This window comes from Zalophus californianus, chromosome 7, assembly GCF_009762305.2.
Source record: "Zalophus californianus isolate mZalCal1 chromosome 7, mZalCal1.pri.v2, whole genome shotgun sequence".
In the NCBI taxonomy this organism is placed as follows: Eukaryota; Metazoa; Chordata; class Mammalia; order Carnivora; family Otariidae; genus Zalophus; species Zalophus californianus.
In genome coordinates this window covers 79,292,370-79,310,412 of record NC_045601.1, presented here as the reverse complement: position 1 = coordinate 79,310,412, position 18,043 = coordinate 79,292,370, and the positions used below count along the sequence as shown (strand labels likewise).

At 35.9% G+C, this 18,043-nt stretch overlaps 1 long non-coding RNA gene across 1 annotated transcript in view; it reads right to left on the bottom strand.

Moving 5' to 3' along the window:
* LOC113927274 overlaps window positions 1–18,043 on the bottom strand; it is a 100,235-nt gene that overhangs the window by 28,658 nt on the left and 53,534 nt on the right. Inside the window, exon 4 of the long non-coding RNA XR_003521567.2 lies at window positions 13,554–13,584. This is a non-coding gene — a long non-coding RNA (uncharacterized LOC113927274). The remainder of the gene's footprint in view (window positions 1–13,553; window positions 13,585–18,043) is intronic.

The following is an 18,043-nucleotide window of genomic DNA, read 5'->3' as shown; positions in this document are numbered from 1 at the left end:
TGAAAACTGTTCACATGATTTTATTTTTTTGTTATAAGAAATAAAACATTATCCTGAATAATAAAGTATATTATAAAGTTTTTATATTTCAAAAAAAATTTAGTATTCTCAGTTATCACAAAGATTGAGTCCCAAGACAAAGAAAAAAGTTGTTCTGCAAGTTCTAGTTGACTTTTACCTCCTTTAATTGGCATTTGCTAATAATGTCCTTTCAATTACAAATGTGCATTCATGTACTATGACTTCTTATTTGTCAAACAAATTAGTACACTATGCTTTACAATCCATGTATTCTACATTTACTCCACTCCATACGTATTTCTACCAATCACCTCATATAATTATATAAATATGACATGTATATTTATGTATATATCATGCAACTATACATTTTATAAATGACTTCCAGTCCTCACTACAGAAGGTGGCCTGGCCTGTTTCCATGCCAGAAGAAGGAAGAAAATGACATTAAAGTAACCAATTATTTAGGAAAAATCTTGAGTTTTTACATCAGCAGCTCCTGCTCTTGTCTCATTATTACAAAGTTAGCATTTGAATTTAGTGTCCAACTTTTGACTTTCATTTCTTTCTCAAAGACTAGCATGAACACACCTGAATTGCTTTTCCTGTATTCTGCTCTTTGGAACAGGAAACCTTGATCTTGTTAGTCCCTTTGGACAATTCTCTGAACTACTCTAACCATATAGCTGGTGTCTTGGCTAGTTATTCAGACTACTTTTTTAGGGATTAGTGATACATGGTAATTCTTTTTATCAAAGAGAGAAAAGGACATGCAGGCATTAATCATATAACATAATACACTATAGCATTAAGGAAAAGAATATGATTTCTTCATCAGTCTGCTCACAGAAAAGAAAAATTCTGGCCCAAACAGTCTCAAAGAATTGAATTAAAGGGGGCGCCTGGGCGGCTCAGTCATTAAGCATCTGCCTTCCGCTCAGGTCATGATCCCAGGGTCCTGGGATTGGGCCCCGCATCGGGCTCCCCGCTCCATGGGAAGCCTGCTTCTCCCTCTCCCACTCCCCCTGCTATGTTCCTTCTCTCGCTGCTTTGTCTCTCTCTGTCAAATAAATAAATAAAATCTTTAAAAAAAAAAAAGAATTGAATTAAGGTCCTGGCCTCAGACACAATCCAGGAAAGAAATAACTGATAAGCTGGACTTCATTAAAATTAAAAACTTCACAATCTACGAGACCATACAGCTATGTTCTGATGTATTCCCTTGGGACTCCCTTATTGCTCACTGGTCTCCACACTGTCGGAACACTCTAGGTGCAGCAGATGGACAGGGATTTATTTACTTGCAATAGTTTTCTAGCAAACTCTCCCATTGTAAATGTTAAAGATTTTATTTATTTATTTCAGAGAGAAAGAGAGTGAGCAGGGGCAGAGGAAGAGGGAGACAGAATCTCAAGTAGCCTCTGTGCTGAGCGCAGAGCCTGATGTGAGTCTCCATCTCAAGACCCTGAGATCATGACCTGAGCCGAAATCAAGAGTTGGACGCTTAACTGACTGAGCCACCCAGCTGCCCCTCCCACTGTAAATTTTAAATATCAAAACTAATTTCGAGTTCTTCAAGTCCTACATTTTGTCCCTCATCATAGCAGTGCGGAGCTAGGCTCATGGGAGCTTTGTTTCAGAGATTTGGAATATACGTTACATACCATCAATATCTGAAACTGTAAATATCTCAAATTCCCTAAAAAGTTTTTCCAAGAAAACAGGATGTTAATAAAGAAGAGAAAATAGAAAATTAAAATTAGCACATAAAAGAATAAAGAGGAGGTGGGTATGAGGAAAGAGAAGAAAAAGAAGGCAGAAGAAGAGGAATGGGGAGAAGAAGAGAGAGCTGCCAAACAAGTCAATGTGTCTGAGGAACAACATTTAACATGTTTCTTTACTAAGAAAATCTTAGTATTCCACTACATACACTACATAATTTCTTTACTTATTTGATCATGGAAACTTTTATTTCCCTTTCAGTGCATCATATTACTTTGAATATTCTGTGGAAAATGAATTACTGATCAAGTTCAATCTCTTTCACCTTGCAATTAAGGAAACTGAGGCAGCAGTGCTTAACTGACTCTCCCATCTCCCTGCAGTTATCTATCACAGAAACAGACTTGCATTCCTATATTCTCTACAAAGTCACAGTTAATAAATTGTTAACAGATAAATTCCTTGTTGATACTAAGAAGCACTTGTCTATCACAGTACTGTGAATCAATACATTAACAACATGAACTTATTCCCTTTTATCTTGGCAAGAACATATTTCCCCTACTTTCCTGTTTGCATCCACATATATTGAATGTGTCATGTGGCTTTAGTGCCTGTGAATCATCATACTTATGATTGGTGTACCCTGGGCTGGTTCCATTTTTGCAATTTTCTCCCAACATCCAATGTTCAGCTCTTGATGGATCTGTTGTAGTTTTCTTCTCAATTAAATATTCCTGATATTTAGATTATCACTGAAATTGGAATATCACTAATTGGATACTCTTGTGTATACTCTGGGTGTAGGTCTGCAGACTAAGTGGTTTTGAGGTTTGTTTAAATGATGGGTCACAGGGTACCTGGGTGGCTCAGTCATTAAGTGTCTGCCTTTGGCTCAGGTCGTGAACCTGGGATCGGGCCCCACATCAGGCTCCCTGCTTCACGGAGAGCCTGCTTTTCCCTCTCCCACTCCCCCTGCTTGTGTTCCCTCTCTCTCTGTCTCTGTCTCTGTCTCTGTCTGTCTCTCTCTCCCTCTCTCTCTCTGTCAAATAAATAAAATCTTAAAAAAAAAATGATGGGTCACAGTTGTGCCATATAAGCTTTTAATCTTCTTCACAGATACTCAACTAGCTCCAAACAACAATCTCTAACCAACAACTTCAGTTTAATTTATACTGCACTCTTAAAGCATAAAGGAATGACACAAAATTATGAAGCCATTTATTGATTCTTGAACTATTAGAATTAGAATGGGCTTTGGAGTCATTTAGTTGAATGTCTCATTCATTGACTGCAGGAATTACCCTATCAGCCTGATAAGCCATCCATCCTCAAATAAAAATATCCAGTGATAGGGACTTAGACATTATAAAATTATTCCATTATTAGAAAGTTATGTTAGAATTTTCATTTTCATGTTGGGTTGAATGTATATTCCTTTAGTCCCTCCTTTCTTCTCTGAACAACAACAACAAAAAACTCTCCCTGATTCTTCTAATTGACATGTATTGAGCTTATAAAAGTTAAATATAAAAACTCTAGTGAAGCATTAGGGGGATGATTTTTAATCCCAATTACTGTATCTGAGGTGGTTTTTTTAAGTGAAAGATAAAAAGTAAGCATAAAGAGGAGAGTTTCAAGTAATGGAAGAAGTGATCTCAGTTTCTTTAAAAGTCTTAAACACAGGGTGCAAGACCTTCCAAGATCTATAACACAGGCCAGTGCAAACATCTGTGGCATACAAGGATTTTTTTTTCCTCTGCTCCTGCTTTTAACCTTTGCCTTCACTAAACTAAAATCCCATAATAGAATTAAGTCCTTTCTTCCCTCTTCCACATCTAAAGTTCTTGTATTGTGGAAGAAGAATCTAAAGAGACATAGAGGGAAGTATAGAATGGTGGCATAACTCTGAATGACTGCAAGGGTAATTTCAGAAGATTTAGAAGATGGCCAGGTAATTATCCACCTAATATAATGCCTGTGTCTCTGAGTTATAGGGCCAGTTGTAGACAGCTTCATATTTTGCTTAACTTTTTGCCAAGTCATTCACCCTACTTAGGTTAAAAGATTAAGAGTATATGTTTTTTGGAGTCCAAGATTGTGCTTTGAAATCCATCTACATTGCTAATTCAGTCAGTGGACTATCCCCGGATTTTGTGTATAATATTCATTTCATGCAGTTTCCAAGTTCTCTTGCTATTTTCTTTGTGTGTATTTGTATGTGTATTTTAGCAAAAATTTGGAAGACTATGCTTGTCTAGTCTGGCACCACACTAACCCAGAAATTCCCCATCACCCACCCACGTGCCTTTCTAAGTGCACACACACTCACACAAACACAGGCTCCATCTGTTTAAAAATTTACCATAATTCTTGCCAGGAACTTACAGAAATTTTAGAAACATAAAAACATAAAATGTCAGTCCTGGGAGAAACTCTAGAAATCATTTAGAATAATTACTTCATTTCATAGTTAGTGCCAAGAGAGGTTAAGTGACTTATACAATGTCATTTTCTTAAATTCACTTATTGGTTGTTTCCAACCACTTCTCGTCTCTTATATTTTTCATGATTTTTCAAAACTTTCTGATACTGGCACCAAGACTCTATCCCAAAATTCTTTTAAAGTCCCAGGATTTACTTCTTTTAAAGTCTATGTTCTTTAAAAACTTCTTAATTTTCCTGGATCTTCCATTTCCTCCTGTAGGTAATGTATGGAAGATCAACCCTTACTAGCAGGAGTGATAAAATATGAGTATTACTGTCACTTAATATTCACTGCCTGCCCCAGAAAGTAGACCCATCCCTCCCTTGTTATTATTCCTACTCTGTGTAATACGGTTAAAGCAGCAGGTTACGTTGTTACACATGTATATGCTGTGACCATCTTAACACCATTCTTATATATTCATGTTAGTCTTGTATGGTCATACTAAGGCAGCATTCCCCAAAGTGGACCACTGATCTGTGAAAATGATCTGACAATAAGATCTCCAATGTGAAATAAGTATGAGGATTACTACATACTATATACTGCTCTGAGAAAGTTACACTGCATATTAGCATATGAGAGGATCCATTAAGTCCTGTTCTAAAATACCCAGGTATGAAAATGAATATACTTCCAACCTTCATGAAAACTGCTATAGGAAATACTATAGCAAATATTCTGTCCACATTTTGCTTCTTTTTCCTTTATATATGAATTTATTAGAGAACTGACTTTTTAAACTTGCCTGTTTCTTCTAATATCTGGACTTTCTAAGTTTTGGAAGTTAGTTTACAAAATTTTGAATCCTTATTTAGTTATATTTTTCCTTTAAAATATCTAAGACTAAAATTACATACATGTCTTTTTTCTCAATTTTATGAAATATACTTCATGATAACCTAGAGATTATGTCTGACTCTATACAGAATAGATTTCTTTTACTAGTCAATATTAAATTTTTAAAAATGTTTAAATATTATGGAGACCCCCTCTGCATATTGAATTCTGGCAGAATAATGTCACTCTTTTTTTTTTTAAGATTTTATTTATTTATTTTAGAGGGAGGGGGAGAGAAAGAGTGAGCCTGAGCAGGGGGAGGGGGAGGTAGAGGGATAGAGAGAGAAGCAGACTCCCCGCTGAGCAGGAAACCCCACTTGGTGCTCAATCCCAGGTCCCTGGGATCATGACCTGAGCCGCAGGCAGACGCTCGACTGACTGAGCCACCCAGGTGCCCCATCTTTTTCTTTTTTTTGAGAGAGAGAGAGAGCAAGCATGTGTGTGGCACATGCAAGCCCCTGGGGGAGGGGCAGAAAGAGAGGGAGAGAAAGAATTTTAAGCAGATTCTACTCCCAGCCCAGAGCAGAGGTGGGGCTCATTCTCACCACCCTAAAATCATGACCTGATCCTAAATCAAGAGTTGGACGCTTAACTAAGTCACCCAGGTGCCCCTACTGTTATGTTTTTAAAAAGCATTCCAACTACTAAGTTAAGATAAACTTTTATATGACCAAAAATCAGATGTGGTCCCAAACAAAATTAATACAGTTAATTGTTCTTATAGCAAAGCATTGTACAATAGGCTATGAGAACTACAAAAACATTTAAAACCTCTGTTCCCAGTTCTCCACATCCTTTTTGTCTATTTGAAAAGATGCTGACTAAACATACATTATTGAATAGGAATACAGGATTTAACAATTCCATAAAAATAAATGGAAGAAATGCTATTGTCTACACTGTAATTGTTAAATGAATTGAACAATGGAAATTATTATAAAATTGCCTTCAAATACCTAATAAAAATAACATAAAGGTGACAATGTTTAATTTTTAATATACATGACAAAATCACCGGAATGTCATCAATCTGTTAGCAGTACCCACATCCAGAGAAGTGCTGTCACTATTGCAGTATTTATCAAGATAAGTCTATTTCATTCTAATTGGAATTTTCAGTCAGTCTCAGGAATCTCTAGAAGATTTGTTTCCAGTGGTGTCTTTCTGAATGGTTTATTTAAAATATTGGCACTAACTAAATGGAACCTCTACTTTTTATTTTTTCCTATAAAGATTTTAAGAATAAGTAAATTAGAAACTACCTCCAAAATTTAGAACTACAAAATAGAGAAAAGGTGTAGTATTATGATGGTGGTCACTTTAAGCTGCACAAAATTATGATTTGAGATTTTTACTTATCAATTAATTTTTTGATACAATTGTTATTCTGGCAACATTCTTTGGAGTCAAAAGGATCCAGGGGCTGAACTACTATAGACAAAGCACTAAACCTCTTTATCTCCAGTTTCCTTATGTATAAAATGAATATAATAGCAGTAACTAATTTCTAAACATATGATGACAATTAAATGAGATAATTTAAGTAAAGTGCTCAGCAAGCTCCTTATCAAAGGGTAACTATTATGATTGTTTTAATGCAGCAAAAGAAATGCTGTAGACATAGTATCTCTCCATTTCAGCAATGCGTTTGACAAACTCTCTTATGATACCCTGTAGACAAAATAAATGTGAGCTGAATGACAGAATAATTATGTGGATCAAGCTGGTTGAGGAACTGCAGCCCGAAAGTATTGATTAATGGATTTTTATCACTGTGAAGGAGGTGAACTGCAGGGTTCTGCCCCTGGCCTTTTCCTGTTCAACAGTATCATCAATGAAAATGGAGAAAAGCATAGGTGAATGTACCTAATTTATATATTACCCAAAGTTGAGAGAAACAGGTAACACATGAAATGACAAAATAAATGTTTTCATATAATCTCAATGATAGATGGTAAGTAAATGCTAAATATGATAAAAGGAAATGGACCAAAAGTCATAAAATTATTTATATTTAAAATATGTATTATACACATACATCAAGGGGTAGAACCTGATAGGAAAAAGCTCTTATGAAAGAGACTCAAAATATTTCTTTTTTAGTTTACAATTTGTATTAATTAGCATAAGGTTACCTATTGTAACAAACTGAACCAAAAACATATAATGATTCAAATATCATCCAAAATAGGTATTCCTGATCAGTAGGTAACTCTAAGATAAGTCCTGAATCAGGGACTATTTTTAAAATAATTGATCTAAAATAATTAGTACTAATTAGCACAATTTTATAGATAGTCTTTTCCATTGGCATATGCAAACAAGATACAATGTCATATCTAAAGTCAAAATCATATAATATGTCAAATCAGTGGTTCCTAAACTAGACAACACATTGAAATCACATCAAGAGCTATCTACGAAAATGCTTCCAGATAGCAATGAGGATAACATTGTCAAATATTAGAGGCCAGTTGGGTGTGTTTAAGCATTGCAAGTAAGGTAGATGCAATTATCTTAATGAGCAGCAAGTTTGGAATAGCAACCAGGGTGCAGACCCACTTAAAACTATGGTGATAGTATACAGAGCACAGTGCTCCAGGGGTAAAGTAGACAAGGGATCAACTAGAAAATTCTTAACCTATACAATGAATGGAAATCAAGAATAAACAATTAGAAGTCTGAGAGTAGCTGCTCCAACAAGATGTCATATTCCTTGCCCAGTTTCTAGACTTAGGCCAGTTTTTAGACCTCAAAGCCACTAACTAAAGGACAGTACAAGTCCTCAGGAAAGATGACTCTAGACTACCAGAGAAATTTTACATGATGATTCTCCCAGGCCTTCCACAAAGGATAGTATGGTCATTTCCTTGGGTGAACATACACTGTAGAATGGAGAATATCCAGACATTTCAAAAACTGTTGGAGATATGGTCCAAGTTGACCAAAGGATCCAAAATGTCAATCATGGCCCTTTGTTAGAGTAGTGGAAGAGGTGACAAAAAGGGTTTATATGGAAATCTGTAAATTCCTGGTATTGACCCAACCCATGGTGGGTCTTTTAGGTCCACAGACGTACTTGGTGGTTATTGTAGTTTCCAAATATATGTCTGCAATGAAAACACTTAATCATTGGCGAAATTCCCACATTGGATTCTTACTCTGAACAGTAAGAGTTTGCAGGAAAGTGAAGTGGAAACTTCTGAAACCTCACCCCTTGGCCAAGATACTAAATCAAACACAATATTATATCTCAAAGGAAACGGCAGAAATTAACACCACTCCTAAACACATAAGGGACACTGGGATGGCGTGCCCCACAGTCATCACATCCAATTTACCATTCTTTGCCTCTACAATACCTAGACGGATCCCAGAGGGTGAGTGCCAGCCAGCTACTACAAACTCAAACAAATTGCAACCTCAACTACAACTGTTGTGCTGATGTGGTATCTTTGTTAAAGCAGATTAACACAGCCTTAGGAATGTAACATGAGGCATTTGTTTTTCTATATGCTTTATTTTCCAGTTACCAGGAAAGAAAACCAGAGTTCATACATTCAATGGAAAAAACAACAGTATACATCTGAAGTCTTGTCCCAAAGCTATGTTAATGCTCCTATCCTCTGCCATTAAATAGTCCAAAGTTACCTAGACCATCTATCTTGGACCTTCTGCAGAACATCACACTGACATCATTTTCATCTGAAAAGAAGAATAATAAATGAGAGGTATCTTGGAGGCCTTGGTAACATAAATGCATGCCACAAGGTATAAGATAAATTCTACCAAGATTCAGATGCCTATCTCATCAATGAATATTTAATGGTCCCATCATCAGGGAGCATACCATAACCTCCCTTCTCAAAGTAAAGTTCAAATTATCGCATTTGGTATCTTCCACCACTAGAAGACCTGGTAGGCCTCTTCACATAGTGAAGGCAGCATAATTTACACTTGGGAATATGGTTCTAACATATTTACCAAGTGACCTGGAAGGCTGCTAACTTTTAATGGGATCCAAAGCAAGGAGATACTCTGCAACAGGTCCATGCTGTAATGTAAGCAGCCTTTTCTGATGAGCCATATGAATGAGAAGACCCTATGGTCTTAGAGGTACTAGAGATAGAAAATTTTGCATAGAATTTATGGAAATAAATGGGAGAATCACATGTGAGGCCCAAGGGCTCTTGAGCAAGACCATGCCATCTTCAACAGAAATTATACACCACTGAATAAACCATTACTGCTATACTACTGGATCATGGTAGACAGATCAAGCAGCCAGAACTGTATCCATTGAGCTTTTTTCAGGCCTATCAAGTCATATGGGTTGGGCAGGGCAGTAGTGACCCATCATAAAATGGAAATGGTACATAAAGAATTGGGCATACTAGGACCAGAGAGTATGAGTAAACTGCAGAGACCCCTATGTCATCTACTGTATCCATGGTTTCTCTCCCTCAGTTCACAACTGATGGAGAAGGAAAAAGGCCAAAGCTGGTTCACAAATGGTTTAATAAGCCAAAAGTTAAGTACTGCCAAAAATTAAGTACTGCTGCATTATAGTCCTACTCAGTTGTGTCCCTGAAAGACAGCAGTGGGGGCAATTTTCCCAAAGGGCAGTGCTTTGGGCAGTGCATTTGGTCATCAATTTTGTGTATAGAAAAGTGGCCTGAAATAAGAGTATATATATGGATTTATGGACAATAGAGAAGAGCTTGGCTTGTTGGCCAGGGACTGGAAGAAAAAAAAAAATTGAAAGCCTGGGGACAAGAGGCATCTGAATAAGCAATGAGAGTAAGCAAGGTGTGAAGATCTTTGTGTCATATGTAATTACCTGCCAGAGAACATCCACCATCAGAAAAACCACTAAATAACCAAGTAGACATAATGATTCAAACATCTGATGTTAGTCAACCTCTGTCATCATCCACTCTAATACTCATACAATATGAACATCAGTGGAATAATCATGAGAGTGGGGTTGGAGGATTTATACTTGGACCCAAAAACATGAACTTCCACTCACCAAGACATATAGCTGCTGACTGCTAAATGTGCCATCTGCCATCTGGAGAGACCAACACAGAATTCCCAAAATGGCACCATCTCTCTAGTAGGTCAATAGCCCTTCAGTGTCCATTTGATTACACTGAACGTCTTCCACTTTGGAAGAGGGAGTGATTCATTACCATATAGTCACTGAGGCAGCTCCACTATCTCAGGGCTTAGAGAGTGTTTGGTTTTCTGATATTCTATCCCATCTAACACTGACCAAGTAATCCACTTTACAGAACAAAAGGTCCACACTGGGCATATGAGCATGAGATCAACTAGTCCCATAACAGGCCTCCTCACCTGACAGTAATGCAATGGCCTTTCAAAGGCACAGCTGAGGGTCCAGCTTGAAGATACCATGCAAACACAGAGAAATACCCTCCAAGATACAGTATGTATCCTAAATCAACAACTGTTTTTGTTTTGTTTGGTTTGGTTTTTACCATCAGGTATAATACAAAGGTCCAGGATCCAAGAGGTGAAGGCTGGAGGGACCCGGCTTAGCCTCACTCTCTGCAGCCTACTTAGAAAATTTGGACTCCGAACCTCGCAACTCTATGTTCTACAGGTGTGAAGGACCTGACTCACCAAAGGGAACGTTTCTACCATGGGCACAGCAACAGTCCAGCAGTCAAGGGGACAACATACAAGGAACAGTAACATTCTGACAGAAAACTGACCCAATCATGAGGAGGATGTAGAGCTACTATTATATATAATGGGGACAGGAAAAACTATTTTTGACATTAAGATGATTCATTGGACATCTCTTGGTAACCTTTTCCTAACTTTGATAGTATGTTGATAATTGTACTAAAAAGTTCATTACAAAATTTTTTTATTAACAACACAGTTACATCAGTATGAATCTTGCTCACTTCTTGGATATTTTTATAAGCCAAACTCTGCCCTTCCTTGGCCACAGACTACAGTTGATCTCATCTGGGGACTTCAGTCATGCCACTGTTGCCTCTGCTGTTTGTGTTTATGAAAGACAAAGTGAAAAATGGGCAGGTCTGAGCTTCATCAGAGGAAGCCATCTTTGCACTATAAAATTCTGGTAGAACAAGGATCCCAGAGTGAATGTGAAGCAGAGGAGTCTCCTCCCACTGAATAACTTTTCTCTTTCATTTTTCTTTAATGATTCATTTATTTATTTTGAGAGAGACAAAGAGAGAGTGAGCACACAGGTGAGGAGGGGGGCCAGAGGAAGAAGGAGAGAGAGAATCTCCACCAGACTCTCCCCTGAGCACAGAGCCCAACACGGGGATTGATCCCACGATCCCAAGATCATGACCGCAGCCAAAATCAAGAGTCTGACACTCAGCCAGATGCCCCAACTCTTTCTCTTTTAAACCCAGAGCAACAAGGTGCCTCTAAATGCAGTAAAATTAGATAATACACCATAGGAAGAAAGGTCATACTGACAAGAGAATTCTAAAGGAAAGAATATTTTCATTTTTAAATTTTCATGAAATATTCTTGTTTTTCTGATATTTAATGTGCTTTAAAGAAAACTGCGTCCTGCTCAGAGAGGCAGAAACCTATCACAGTATGCTCACCACTGGAACTAATCTCTTTGTGCCCTTTGATCCTATTTATGTTGCTACAAAAAAATCCGCAGACTCTCAAAGTCACCCTCATCACTTCTTCTCTATACAAAAAAAGGCTGCACCATCTCTCCCTTTCTCCAGTTTTTCCTCAAATCTTAAAATTCTTTCACTGAGCCCACTGGAATTCATAATTTATTACCAGAAAAACTTGTTTTCTTAATCTCTAATCAAAACCTACCTTTTCCCTGAAGATCTTAATTCCCTCTCACATGAAGGCTGTTTCTCATGATTTTGTAACACCGAGCCTAAAACTATTTGTATTTACCCACTTGCTCTCATGGGTAATGCTACCCTAACATTGCTGCTCTCTCTCTGAATTGTTTGTTGGCTGTTTACTTTTACGTCTTTCCCAGTAGAATGTGAACTCCTAGATGTAAGAGATAGTATCATATTCAGGGATGTATTCCTAGAATTGAGCATACTATCTTGTACATCAGAAGACCTGATACATGTCTATTGAAAGAAACAAAAAATACATGAATAAATACAGTAGTAAAAATATTTCAAATCAGAAGAGTTTCAAAATGTGTATTGGTGATATTTAGAAATGTTTGTACTTTTATATCTAGTCATCCCACTTCAAAAATGTATCCTAATGAAACCCTAAGAAAATTTATTCAGACATATTCAAGAAGGTTAGGTAAAAAGACAGTTATTATAGCAAAGTAGAATATGGGGAAAAAGCTAAATTTATGACAAAAAGTGACTCATTTGGTAAATCACTGTACATCTATAAAATGGGACACTGGGAAACCATTAAAGTCAGGTTTGTGAAGAACAATAGGAAATATTTATTATGAACTCAATTAAAAAGTAGATTATTGTTAAATACAAGAGGCCATTTCCCAATTTTAAAAAATGTCCAAGATGCTAATGAAGCCTAACTTCATGTAGTAGAATTATGAATGCTTTTCCTCATTAAATACATTTTCCAAAATTTCCACAATGGGCAAGCCTCTTTATTATTCTGAAACTCAAGTTCCTTTAGCAGTTAGCTAAGAAGAAGTCTCCCCACAATATTTTTTTCATTACATAAAGAACAGCTCCATATTTTCAATGTGGAGGTAGGTGATTACTACTACTTCCTGCTCACAGTGCTGGATCTTGTTGAGTAGCAGTAAGAGGATGAGGTAAAGTTAGGGCAAAGAAATACTACCAAACAGAAATGCCAATAACATGCACACTACACTATTGTACTCTATTTCACTCGTTTCATGTAGCCTGAAATTACATTAATATTACATTTCCTTAGTGAAAAATGAATGAAAGCTTTGGGAACCAGCCAGAAGGTCTAGAACCACTTACAGATGTCGGCTGATTTCTGAAGCAGAGAAGATAGATATCTCCCTCAGGAACCAGGCATTTAACATGGCGAAAGAGCCCTGATTCCCTATCAAACAGGTTTCTATGGAAGTTCTCATTCAATTGAGATTTGAGCCCTTCATAGTGAAAACTAAAGTAAGATGAATGATTGTTCTTTCTCAACATGCGAGAATTATATTCTCTTTTTCAGTGTTTGGATTCAGGCTATGACTTTATAGTAGCTATGTCTCATGCCAGTCATATTCCATTTCAAAATATGCCATTACAACAGAAATCTCTGTACAACAAAAATACTTTTCTAGCCTGAAATTTCTAAATTTTTAATCATTTCTATAAGAAACCCCAATTACTATGCCAATAATATGTGAAATTCTTTAGAGAAGGCTAGAGTCGGAACATTTTATAATATTTTTGTGTTCGTTCACAGTATGCAGTATGTGTATTATTTTTAAAAAATTTTGGTTACAAATTTTTCAGTTACCCACCTTTATATGTAGCCATTAGCAGTAGCACCATCTACAAATATAAAATAGAAAAATACCAATAATTTTTCAACATATATTTAATGATTTGTTTATCCTAATAATACTCTTTCTGAAGTAAAGAAATGGCAAAATATCACTCCCATTTTGGGGGCTGAGAAGACATCTCTGCAGATAGATTCCACTCTATTATGTGGAAAACCATCCATAAAGGGATTTGGTTCTTGTCCTTGCTGGGGCCCTGGCTCCACAGCCTCTTAATCTCGATCACTGTCATTTAAAGAACATTTTGGTTGGCTGCTTTGGGGACAGATTCATCTTTCAAGTCTTCTACCTGTCCCTGTTTCTCAGGTTTTGTCATCACACTGTGGCTGTTTGGGTGTTGTTTTGGAAGTCATTTTTTTCTGCAATAATAAATGAGTCACTGAAGAAAGCACACATTAGCCTGCACCTGGGTCTCATTTTGGACTGGGTGAGGGCTCTTTCCTCTGTGAGAGATTTCATGCAACACTCAGAAGCTCTGGTCTTTTCCTTCTCCCTTCATTGGCAAAGCAGCCTTTTGTATCAGTTCAAAGTGTAATTGGCCTTGTCCTTGCGTTTCACACTGTGGCCAGCTTCCTTCTCAGTGCCCAAATCAGTATTTTAATTCTTGCCTTTACATCTCTGATTCACTTCTAATACTTCCCAAACATATTTTTGCTGACTTAAAAGAGCAGATAAACCCCACAGATAGGAGAGATAGACATAAAAATATACCTCTGTATCCTTGAAGTTTATTGAGCACACCCTTTCTTTACCTTACCCACTACTGATAACACAACTTTTGCCTCAAATAAGTGTTGCACAGTTTTGCCCTACTGTTTTGATTCTTGCTTTAAAACTCTTGGTAAGCACTGGTAATTGAAGAACACTCAAAATCCACCGTAATAAAAATGTTCAATGCTATTTTCATCAATCATTTCTATTTTGGTGAGGCGCACACTGAAGAGTTCTAAGGGAAGTGCAATAGTGAATACAAAGCAAAACAGGATAAGAAATAGACTCTACCCACATGGAAATCATCACCTATAAAGGCGACCGTCATGACAGACTGGAAAGAACACTGGTTTGGGAACATGGAGAGTGATTTCAAGGTCCAGTTCATAAAAAAGACCTTAGACAAGTCACTTCATTTCTAGGATACTTTGCTGCCTATGTTTCCAGATGCCATATGGATCGGGTAACTGTCAAAATACTTTACAGACTGTGCTTTACCTACCAAATGGAAGAAGGTATTGCTGAGGGAAGGAGATATTATTTGATAACACTGCTACTACAGGTTTCAGCTGGGATTTGAACCCAAGTCTCACTGCCACCAGAATCTGTGCAGAGGTATGCAGCCGGTGCTCTTCCTGGCTCTGTAATCTCATCTTTCCTCTTTGTGACCTCTCTCCAACCTCCCTTCCCTTTCTTTTACATTCTTCCTCTCTCCTGTACACATTTTTTCTATAATATAAACATGCATTAACAAATGCTTAGACATATAAAAATGGTACAGAGACTAATAAAATAAACATCCATATACACACCATGCCACTGAGGCAATAAAAGATTACCAAAACAGTTGAACATTACCCCTCCCTGATGGCTTTCTTTTCCCTTCCTACATCTGTGTTTATTCAGCTTCCTGTCTATAATTTCCATGCATTCCTTTATATACTTATTTAATACGGATATATCCTTAAACAATATGTAATGTTGTTCTGCCTATTTTAAAATTTTCTATAAATGGAATCACAACTCAAAGATTTATTTTCATTCATATTATATTGGAAAGATTTATCAATATATATTTGGCTCTCCATTTATATTTTGATGCTACATAATATTCAATTACATGAGTATCCTAAAAGTTATTCATTCTCCAGTTTATGAATATTTACACTTAGATCATTTCTAATTTGTTGCTATTGAAAAATAATGCTAACATAAGCACCCTATACATATTCCTGTTAGTAGCTCTGCTTAATGGTGGGGTACACACGATATCAACTTCCTGGATATAGCTAGATTGTTCTCCAAGGCAACTTAACTAACTTATACGAACCAAGGAGTAGGTAAGAATTCTAACTGCTTCTCCATCTTTCTGGACCATATACTATCATTCTACTTAAATTTTTACTAATTATTAACATGATGGGCATGAAATGGTTATGTCATTGTGACTACAGTTTATAGTTCCCTAATTATTGGTGATATTGGATTCTTTTCTTATTTTTGTGCATTTTCACTTCCTAGTCTATAAACCGCCCATTTTTCTATTTGGTTTTTGTTGTTCCCATATTGTCTTACAGAAATTAAAGATGTTTTCAGGATTCTGTTTGACATAATTTTGATTTTAATTGTTAAAATATAGACCAATTTATGGAAAACTGATGGTTTTGCTATAGTATTTCTAACCATGATTATGGTATAACTTTTATTCATTTATATCTTTTTATAATAGAATTTTGCATTTCCTCCATAAAGATCATTCACAACTTGGTTAAGTGTATTCCAATTAATTTTTTATGTCATTGATATTTTAAATACTTTTTTAAACTACATTTCCTAAAAGTTTATTGCTGGAATATATGAACATAGTTGGTGGGTGTATATGTATATATAGTTTCATGTGTATGTATATGTAGATCTTATATGTGCAAATTTCTTGAATTTTTATCAAGTGCAAAGACTGTACTGGGCTTACTATATAATACTCATATTGTCCTTGAATAAGGTCTGTTTGCCTTTTTTTTTTCCTAATATGCTGTCTAGAACAACTGTGATGGTAAGGGGAAAAAAATCTTTCATTTTTATACATTTTAAGTATTATATCACCATTTTAATATAAATATAAATTACTTGGAATTTCATGTTAGAATATTCTTGTACTCCTGAAGAAAATCATTCCACAATAATGTGTGTTATCAGTATTTTTTCAAATACGTTACATGATTCAGATTACCAACATTTTTATAAAATACATTTCTATTTATTATTGTAAACAAAATTTACCTATAACCTTTAATTTTTATACAAATCCATGTATGATTTTGCAAGGTTATAACTAGCATCATAAAATGAGTTGAGAAGTATTTCACTTTACTTATCTCTGGAATAGTCTATATAAAATGAGAACCATCTGGAGTGAGTGGACTTAGTGAGTAGACTTTAATCCACTGATACAATTTCCTTAATTGTCACAGAATTGCACAATTTTGCCTTTTTCTTGAATTAGCAATGATAAATTTTCATTTTGGGGGGAAAAATGTCAATTCTATCTGTTTTCAAATTTGCTGACATAAAGTTATTCATAGTATTTTCTTGTTTTTAATATCTGCTGTATCTGTTATGATCACTTATGCAATGACAATATTATTTTTTTTAAGATTTTATTTATTTATTTCACAGAGAGAGAGAGAGATAGTGAGAGCAGGAACACAAGCAGGGGGAGTGGGAGATGGAGAAGCAGGCTTCCCGCAGAGCAAGGAACCCGATGCAGGGGCTCAATCCCAGGACCCTGGGACCATGAACTGAGCTGAAGGCAGACGCTTAACGACTGAGCCACCCAGGTGCCCAACAATATTTATTTGTTACTTCTTTTGGAGATCAATTTTGCCAAAGTTTGTCTATTTTGTTAGTCTTTTCTAATCCTCAGCATTTGTCTTTGTTGATTCTTTCTATTCTACATTTATATTTTATGAGCTTCTGATCTTATCAATATTGTTGTTTTCTCTTTCATTTCTTCAGCATCAGTATTCACTGTTTGGATGCTTAGTTCCTTGTTCTTATCCTTTTAAAATTTATTATACGTGCACTAAGGCCTTCAGTAGATGCATGCTACCACTTCGATATTTTGTACTTTTGTATCATTCAGTTCTAAGTGTTTCATAGTTCACATCATAATTTCTTTATCACTTATTTAGAAATGTGTTTATACTTTTAGGATCTTTTTGGTTTTTATTTGTAAGTGAGATGCTTTGTGATCAGTGATAACTGATTGTTTGGAATTCATTTCTTGAAATGCATTGAAATTTGTTTTAAGGAGTATTCATAGTTTTCATAAATGATTCATGTACGCATGAGAAAAGTGTTTTTCTCTAATTTTGGTTGCATTAATAATATTGTTCATGCAAAAAACCTCAATAAAATATTAGCAAGCCAAATTCAACAATACATTAAAAGGATCATATACCATGATCAAGTGGAATATATTCAAGGGACGCAAGGGTGGTTGAACATGTACAAATCAATGTGATTCACCACATTAACAAAATGAAGGATAAAAATCATATCATCTTGATAGATGCAGAAAAAGCATTTAACAAAAATCAACATTCATTTACAATAAACTTCCCAATAAAGTGGGTAAGAAGGAATGTACTTCAATATAATAAAGTCTATATATGACAGGCTCTCAGCTAACATCATAGTCAATGGGGAAAAGTTGAAAACTTTTCCAGTTAGGAACA